Source organism: Montipora capricornis, chromosome 3 (assembly GCF_036669925.1).
Source record: "Montipora capricornis isolate CH-2021 chromosome 3, ASM3666992v2, whole genome shotgun sequence".
Classification (NCBI taxonomy): domain Eukaryota; kingdom Metazoa; phylum Cnidaria; class Anthozoa; order Scleractinia; family Acroporidae; genus Montipora; species Montipora capricornis.
The window spans coordinates 15642301-15652416 of record NC_090885.1 but is presented as its reverse complement, the minus strand read 5'-3'; positions in this window follow the sequence as shown (position 1 = coordinate 15652416).

Here is a 10116-nt window from a genome sequence, read left to right as displayed (position 1 = left end):
GAAATCGCTCGTGCATTTCGTGATGTTTTGAAAGTCCTCAAATCGCACTCCGTAGGCTAGTGCAATTTTGAGAACTTTCATAGCTCGTGCCCATATATCGCGAAATGCACCCACGTTCATACGCTTTCGTGTATTTCAATTGACCATTTTCACATTCCCCATAATACACTTTGTTTGCCCCCCAAATTTTGCATAAACCATTGAATTCAAACACTCTTGGGAATATGCAGTGTCCCAAGAGCATTTGAAGGGTATTATGGGGAATGTGAAAATGGTCAATTATATTTTCCAGTAATCCAGGGTTACCTTAATCGGGCCTTGAACAACGGGGCCTTTATTCGTATTTTTCGGTACTTTGTTTGGTTTTTCTTTGAGGAAACTGGGCGAGGCGAGGCGATTCCTGTTTGTTTCCGAAACATATCATGTTGAGCTCGATTTAACTGATCTTTTCATGTAGATCTTATTGTGACTTATATGGCAGGGAAATGTTGTTTGATTCCAGTATTTTTTGTAATAAATTTTGCTGATTTTCACAAGTAAGGGAATCTTTACCTCTCTGGCAAAAAAGTGCGAAAAACAAAGTATCTCAAATTTCCGGCAGCCCGTCAAGGTTTCAAATCACTAAATTAATGACCGGCTTGCTTTTGGAGCCCATTTCAAATAGAGCTGATAAACATTATTCAAGAGGACGCAACCAATTTAAAGATTGGATAATTTCGGTATCATAGTCTCTCTAACTGGTAAAGACTTGAACAGTTTTTCCTAGAAGTTACGCGGTAGAACCGACTGCGAATCGGTGATACTGACTATTTTTTCTACATTTGAAGACTTTCTGGACCAAGCTCCAGTCCTTATTTGTGAATCGTTTGGTATGTAAAAGATAACGGACTTCCATGTGGAGGAAGTGAGGCATTTAATCGAAATTCTTAAGTAAAATTTCAAGCTGTTGGATAATTAGCTTCTAGAGACTCCTTTAAGACAAAGCGGAATGTCGCAGTGAAAAGCGCTAAGAACCAATTTCACGTCATTAATATCCTCCATCAAATACGTATTTCTGTGCTAACAAGACTAACAGTAAGGGAAGGAACGAAGAAGCGGAGAAATGAAGTAAGTTAATTTTCTAGCCTAAACTTTCATTTGTATGGCAAAATTCAAAACTTATCCACGAGAAAGGGGACTGGAAACGCGGAGGTGATGAAAATGTTACGAAGGTAGTTAAAACATTGATTATTACAACACAAACTAATACTGAGATGGCGCTATTTTAAGGCCCCGTCCACACGTATCCGGAGATTTTTGTATTCGCAAATTTTTTTTATGCAGATACACCTAGCGTCCACACGTGTCCGCCGTAGACGCTCGGTGTATCCGGAGATTTCTGTATACGCTCTCCAGAGTGAAAATTTCTGTATACGGTGTGTATCTGGATACGTGTGGACGCTCGTATCCGTATATTTTTGTATACGCTGATGTCACAGTATCAGAACCAGTCTTTTTTCCGCGCGAGATTTCTGTGGCAGGTGAACCACCCCAGACTAACTCGCATTGCTCGAATTATAACAGAACAACACGGCCATGACCACTTCTCCTACCACTGTCAACAGCCTGACGGAACTTTTGACGAATCTGTTTCAGCTTGGAAGTCAAAATTGACTTAGTTAGTTCCCCTTTCCTATGTGGGTAATCTTTCCCAATTGAAGAAGCATTTTCTTGTGAAGGATATTGGTCATTGAAGAGATCTAAAATGTCAGAATATTTGGTTTGGCACGACTCCCAATCGATATTTTCCATAGTCTTTGCTGTTTTGTAATCCAATGTCACTTTAAGAAGCAGCAATACTTCATCGTCCGTCCAAACAAATGAGTTGTCTTTGGTTTTTTTCTGTTTTTCTCTTAATTGAGACATTTTTTATGGTGTTTGTTAACAGGAATTTTTTTCGCTCTTCAAGCTCACACGTGTTGAAACCTCAAGTAAACAAACAAGAAAGCCGCGAATTTGGCGCCAAAATTATCGCAGGCTCAGCTTTCTTTGTAATGCGCATGCTCTGTTGACTAATCCTTTGAGATGTCCGGATACGAATCGGATACGATATGTATACGCTACGTGTGGACGCAGATATTTTTGTATCCGCATAAAAAAATTTGCGGATACAAAAATCTCCGGATACGTGTGGACGGGGCATAAGTAATGGTCCAGATGGTCACGTGTTTTACGCTTTAATACGGGGATATCATTCTAGCGAGTAACTTCCAACAAATCACCTTGTCCTTGTTTTTGGACTTTAAGATGGACGAAAACGTCGCAATTACCGAGAAAACAAAGTTAAGGCATTCCTTTTTCAATGTCTGTTACAAATTTGTCCATTAAAAAAAATCCCAGTTTGGTAGGGGATACAACGGAGATTTGATTTTGCTTCGGCTCTTGCTCAAAAGATTTAGTTTCTTACCTTCTGTACGGTTCGTTGACGCTGTCGTCCTGACAACCACATGACGATTACTTATTTTCTCACCCAACATCAACACCATCCGTACTTAAATTTTCGAAAAATTAAGGTAGCTCCGAATTGGCTCCCAAGAATGTTTTAAAACTTTGCAGGTAGTCCTATCTCAAATTGCTAATTACTATTTTACAAAAAAAAATACGGGTCACCGAGTTCATTTTTAAGATATAACCAAGTAAAGACGAAATATAGGGTGTTTTTGGAGAGCTTTCATGTTGCCATGGTAACCTATTACGTCAGAATTGTGAGCACATTTTGTTAAGCAATAATTGGCGTTTGATGTGGTACCATAACATTGCTGTTACGTGATACAGTATAGTAGTTATAACCCATCTAATAAGAAGTTCTCAAAAATTGGTGAAACTGGTTCCAGCCACCTTAAATTCCCAAGTGGGAGGATCTCTGCGTATTATACAATAACATGCAGTTGTATTTTTTGTACAGACACTCTTAAGCGGTTTTTTTTTCATGCAGTCAATGGGCGTCGATTGCAGTTTGTTCACTAGATTGGGTGGTATTAAAGGGACAGTTTCACGGTTTTGCGCATGTCCAAGCTTTAGCGCTAGCAGTTGTAAATTTTACAGTTTCTTACTGAACCAGATGATGTTGATTAAACACAGAGTATTAACTCAGCAAATACCTTGAATGACTAAGGCCAAAATTTGGTGGAAGACATTGCGGGTCGAAAATTTATTCTACGCACGAGTTGTCATAACGCACGAGTAATCTATTCGCATGCAGTAGGTTCATAACACAAAGGAAATGATTACAAAAGTAATTCCAATGAGTAATACATTACTATGGGATTGTTTCCGTTTTCTGCTTCAGTGCTTTCGATTGTTTCAATAACAATGGAATTAAATGGGCTGCCGTGTAAGTTTGCCCATGCGCAGAGACGTGAAACTCTCCCTTAATTTTGGGCGGATTGACAAAATCCCGTTTCTTCCTCTTAAATTTTTTGGGCTTAAAATCTGCCATTGCCAGACACTTCTGTACTAGCATAGTTTTCATCCTTGAGAAACGAAAGGACGATTACTCTCACCTTTGCAGACAGACGAGGTTTAAGTTCAATTGTTCAATTTTCCTGGCAAATGCTTATAAGGGCCTGCATTTGTACAAAGTAACGTGGCGGGAAACACCGTATTTTTTTTCGTTTGTGAAGTATACGTTTCACAGTTAGAGTAGTTTATGTATTGTAGGTGTACAGTCAGTTCTGTACAAACTTGTAATGTCCAGTACTAGTAATAATGTAAGTGCGATTTAATAGCAAAGGGTACATGTTTAACATAGAATGTTTTTCATTGAGCAAGAGGATACCAAAATATTAGATTTATTTCTTAGTTGATTATCAGGGCCCGGTTGTTCAAAAGCCGATTAACCCCGGATTAAAATTAACCGAGGAGTTTATTTCTCTACTCCCAAATGCTGTTCGACGCTGATATTCGGCAAAACTTAACATTAGAAGGAGTCAATCTTAAAAAAACAAAAGTAAGTAAAGAAAATTTCACCAAAAAGTTGAAAACACGAAACAAACGTTTACGCTAATCGTGGATTAAGTTTATCGGCTTTCGAACAACCGGGCCCAGAGCAACTGCTTTTCTTTCATTTTCTTTCTTCAATACTTGCGCGCCGCTCTTCTGTTGCCTTCACAACAGGCGTTATAGCAGGTGTTTGGGTCAGGACGAGGCAAGCGACAGTGGTTCAAAGGACAGTAATTTATTTTTCTTGCTTCCTCCCCTCGCATGTCTCGCGCTTTCGCCCCAAACCCGCATAAGCCTCCCTCCTCCCTCCAAATCGGTTGTTATACAGACTTCTGTTTTAAAAATTAAGCGCTTCGGTCACTCTTCGACCAATTACAGCTTCCGCATCTCTATAGCGTAAGCAAATATTCTAACATTAAATTATGTTGACGGGTGCTTTAGAAATGGCACAAGCCTGACTTGTTTAATTTGCAACAACTTTAAAGTAAATAAAACATTAAAAAAGTTGCCCAGTTTTACATTTTTTGTTTCTATCCTGGCGCGAGCTAAAGCCTTGTTCATGTGCACCACGCTAATTTAAATTCAACTGCGAGCGAGGGAAGGGGCCGTGGATTGTCATTTTGAAACGTGTCATCTCAGAAGTACGGATAAAATACAAGTTGCGCATTCCACGACTTGGGTGATAAGTATGAAAAAGAATCATGAGCTTAACTGGTTGTTCTAGGTTTACTGAGGGACGGAATGTAATTTCCGCGTGGATCATGAGAAGAAGACCGGAGAGAAAACTTGGCTATTTTTCATATACAGAAACAAGAAAGTCATTCTAAAACAGACTTCCATATTTACAGTAATATGAAGAAATTTTGAATGCGCTTATTGCATAGACATAAAGAGTTTGACTTCGTAATCTGCAAATATAAATCTCGGTATTCTCTTGTTTATATTATACCGTTCCTTTGACAAGAACAATTACGAAAGGCCAGTTTTTGCTATGAGGATAACAGCGAAAAAAACACTACTTAGTCGCGAATTTTCTATGATAAAACCTTGTTCAGAAATCAGAAATCTACGTTAACAGCACACGAGGGATACTCGAGGGATAAATTTTCTCACTTTTTCATCCAGCCGCGCTTCAGCTATTTGATGAGCGCCAGCCACTGTCGTGCTTCTCAAGTTGCCTCCCTTCATGCCTAAAGTGTCTTCTAGGTAATTCTGCCATTCCATGACAAGGGAAGATCCTCCATTCTCATTTCAGAGATTTTTTATAAGTTTCGGACCACCCAGTCCTGCCAGCAAAATAAAGCATCGATTGAAATCTTCAGCTTTCTAAACTTGCCCAAATTGTATCCGTAGGTCCTGGAATTCGTCGACAAAAAGACCGGAGAGACAACTTTACTCGTGAACCGTCATGTTTACAACAACATTTTAGGCGTCCCAGTCTGCATGAAACCATCTGTCACCTCTGTCTCGACAAGACCAGACACACACGGTTCTTATGCCTGTAGAATCAACGGAAATGTCAATTCCTTGTAAAAACCAGCACCTTAATTATTTTTTTTTTTTGTTAGACTAGATATCGGAGAGCCAGAACACTTATGCATGCGTTGATGGAATCTTTGAACAAGAGAGAAAAACGAAGTACCTCCAGACATGGCGCTGGAGCGTCGTACCAAACGATTCATCCCAGGATTTCGACCCGTGCAATGGCTTTTGGACGCAGTTGGCCCTTCGCTGCTTTCTGCTACCGACCTCGCCTCCTGGTACGGCATTGAGGGAGGGATATGTCGGCCCCTAAACCATATGAGACAAAATCCCATGCCTACTCAAAGCTCCAGACCGTCCTTGTCAATTTAACGTAAGATTTCGATTGCTTAAATATTCCAGGAAAAAATCATTTATTTTGCCTTCACTACACAACCGAACACACTCAAAGGTTGAGGCATGGGCGCGTTGGTCAGCCAGGCCCACGATATGTTTTAATTGCAACAATAAGCTCCCAACAAAAATGGATAAGATACATCAAGTAAGGCCCTACATGAGCCAAAGCCGGACACGTAAACCCCTAAAACCTCTTGTTGGGAAAAATAGGGACCGTGTACCCCCGACCAAATGCAGTGGCGCTACCTTTGGGGTTTGAAGGTCAATCTATGAACAAACAGAATGAAAAACAAATCATGAGACGTGAAATTACACAATAAAAATAAACCTAAAAGCGAAAGTACTAGTGGCAAGGCTGACCGTAGAATGTCACAAGTTTCTCAACCGTCTCTTTTACAAACGTACTACCCATGAACCCTAGCATACTACGCTCGCACCCAGGTCTCTGTTCCGTGTCGGCAAAATATTAATTTATGCCAATACCGATTATCACAAATTACATATTTTGCCTTCACTACACAACCGAACACACTCAAGGGTTGAGGCATGGGCGCGTTGGTCAGCCAGGCCCACGATAGAAGCTAAAGATAGGGCTAGAGCTCAGAGACAGAGCCTTAGAAACTTCTAACCTACTGGCAAGAGAATCCTTAACATTAATGTTCTTCGCTGCGACTGAGGCCCAACGACCATGACGCTGAAGATTCCTCTCCGAAACACCGGAGCTGGTAGCTAAAGTAGCTCCACCTGACCTAGCTGAATGAATGCTAAACTTAGAGATATCTGGTACAATATTCGCAAACGATTTTTTAAAAGATTGCCTATAGGTAGAATAACTAATTGGCTTGTTTATAGAAACAAGGCGCTTCCGATTGCCTGAAGCTGAAATTGCCCTGAAAAGGTACTCGTCTGAATTTTCAGAAATCTGGGCCTTATGCATATACAGCCTGAGTAAGGAACATGGGCACGTGATAGACGAAGATTCAGCGATAACGACCGATCTACCCTCCCTCAGTTGGTCCGTCTTACTTTTCTCTATGCTGATTGTAAGGTAGCCCTCATTAAACTGAACATCTCTGCTACGAATAACGCATAGCTCAGAACTTCTAAGAAAACCTGAAAATGCGAGAATAAACATAACTAAATTTCGTAATTGTAAAAGATCCTCTAGATTAGTCTCTGTAGCAAGGTGTTTGAGGTGCTGGGCGCCCAGGGGCTCCTTTCTGTTGACTATCGGCTGAGTAGCAAGACGAGCAGCTCCTTCTTTCACGGCAATGACAGTAGGGTGTAATGTTGGTGAGTCCACGCCTGCAAGAAGATGCATCCACTTGAACGCGTAGAAGGCACAGTTTGGAAGCGATGGACTTGGACAACTCAAGGAGGTGTTGTAAGTAGAGAGCACAATCAATGGGTCTAACTGGAAACTCTGAGGTACCCAAGACATCTCTAGCAAAGGTTCTCCACTTGTTAAAAGCTCGCAAGTAATTTTCGGACGTCCCAGACGCTCTGGAGGCAAGGACAGTAGACTTGAGATTCTCCATTAGCTGATCCACTCTCGCGGAATTTTGGATCTCCGAAAACCAGAAAAGAGAAGCGAAAATATCTAAGGACAAGAAAGAGGACAAATATCATGAAAACCTAAAAACAATATCAACGAGACAGGCAGCAATGCACACAAAGCTGAATTGGCATTTAACTCATTGTATCAAGAGATTATGAAGGTAAGAGAAGTAATACCTCATATTGGCCCTATTCCCATCGTAATCCCTCTTGGGTTATTTTTAGATCTCCTGCGAGATCCGGTTTTCCCACGAGGGTTAACTGATAGCCAATCACATGTCCTCATTTTTACCAATGTAAACGGCTGAGCGAATTCCCACGCAATGATTCGCGTCGCTTGCGATTTACCATCAAACAAAAATGGCGGAGGATGTTGAGACAAACGCGTATATACATTTTGTGGACGAACGTGACTTGTTGACTACAGAGTTAAGCGATTACAATGACTTATGTTTTGAAACCTGTATCTTGGAAGGAACGAGTTATGTAACCGACAGGATTTTGTACAGAATGGCAAATGGCAGACTATAGTCGATAAGTACGATCTCTCTGACTTTAATAAACGCATTCTCGGTTTCCTTTGCGGGATTAAAATATGATGACTTAATTCTTATATAGTGATAAAGTAGACAGATAGAGCTCTACAACAGTACCAAACGTGAAAGGAAAACTTGAATCAAGCGTCCGATAAAAATTTTTGAACCCGTGTTATCGGATTCAAGTGAATTTGCAAAAGCACGTATGTTAAATATAGCTGTCTCCTTAAAAAAAAGATTTAACACGGTTTCGTATATGGCACAACCTTGAATGTGGTATCATTGAAAACTAGACAATTAAGCGATTTCAGTTATAGATGTTTGAAACCTGTATCTTGAAAGGATCGAGTTTTATAAGCGACAGAATTTTGTAAACATTGGCAATTCGCAGACTACAGTCAACAAAAAAAATCGTGCTTGTTTTGGGTCGATCGGAGTCCCGACGCTGGCTTCCGTCTCCTACCTTGTCACTATATTATGAAGGAAGGTGAACGGGGACCATTTTCCCCGAAACTTCGTGTACGTATTAAAGACAACAACAGCTCACCACATGGTAAGTTTTATCGATTTTTATTACCATTTTCTAGCAAATTTTCAGACCTAAACTTCGCCTCATGTGTTCTTTATATTTTAATACCTACGTGACGCACACAGTGAGCCTGGGTTACCTGTGGTAATGCAATTTAAAACATATCTACATCTGTCAAAATTATTTAACACGGTTTGATAGATTGGAAATTCTTCAAATTGGTGTCACTGTAAACTAGACAGTTAAGCAATTCCAAGGATGCATGTTTCAAACCTGTATCTTTCAGACAATGAATTTTATCAGGCCATGAAACTCAATTTTGAAAACGGAGAATGGCATCGTACAGAATTTGCTGCACTTCCCTCCTCCACGAAACTTCCACGCAACGCGCGCGGTAACATCATCCGCTGGAAAATTGATATCATCTAAAAATAACCTAAGAGGGATTACTATGGGAATACGGCCAGTATGAGGGATTACTTCTCTTACCTTCATAATCTCTTGATTGTATTCAGTAAGGAAAAACACTTTGCCCTCCAGGCAAAACACTTCTCAAGTATCCCAACGCAAGAAAGCATACTATGTCAAAGTAGTGGACGTACCCCTCTAGGGCGTTCGCACGATGACAACATAATATATCCCTCTAGGATACAAAAAACAAACATACGTACGATAAATCGCCCCTCTAGGGCTACTCCTGGATGCCTCTCTAAGGCATAACACGATTATCTTGAAATTTCTAACAAAGAATAAGAACTTCGCACAGATACGCAATCTCTAGGTGGAATGGAATCAAACACAAGGAACTAGAAAGCTTTTACAAGATAACTCAGAATCTAATCTAGGGGTGATGCTAAAGTCAAGACAATGAACTAACGAAACGAATGACAATGGCTTGCTACCAAAAATTGAGTTCTTAGCTTTTCCTCTAATAAGTAAATTAGGCAAACTAGGCAGGATAACTCCACTCGAACCAGGCTGGTAAAACCTCGAATTAAAGCACTGGATTTTGGCATTATAGGAACAAGCGAACCTATCGCAGAGCATTGAAGACCGTAGACCGAAGATCGTATCGTTGATCATGTAGTCGTCATAATCAACAAACTTGCTTATATCATCCGCCACACTATTAAGGTCTCTTGGGATCCATTGCACGTCGATATTAATAGCATTAATTAAACAACATCGATGAATATCCATTGCAAGCTCCTGTAAAGCTGCATGGAGTCTTAGACCCCGAATTAACGATCTGAACAACGTTCTGATCATATCCGTAAACCACGTAACTGTCTGGGCTTTCAAGGACTCTATGAAGGCCTGCATTGATAAAGAAACGGCTAACAGCTCTCGGAAAGTAGAACTTTGAGCTCTCTCGAGGTCTGACCAGTTTTGATGGAACATCTTTCCCTCGAACTCGATGAAACTGCCGCAAGCTGAACCAGAGGCATCGGAATAGACGATCTTCGAAGGCTTGTGCCTGACAGGCCAAATAGGTATACCGTTAAGAATTGCCACATTAGATTTCCAGAAATTCAACTCATCCAGAGCTTCAGACGAAAGACGAACGTAAGAAATCCAGGGTGGCGCGGTATTGATGACTGCGAATAAATTTCTAGACATAAGCCTAGAAACATT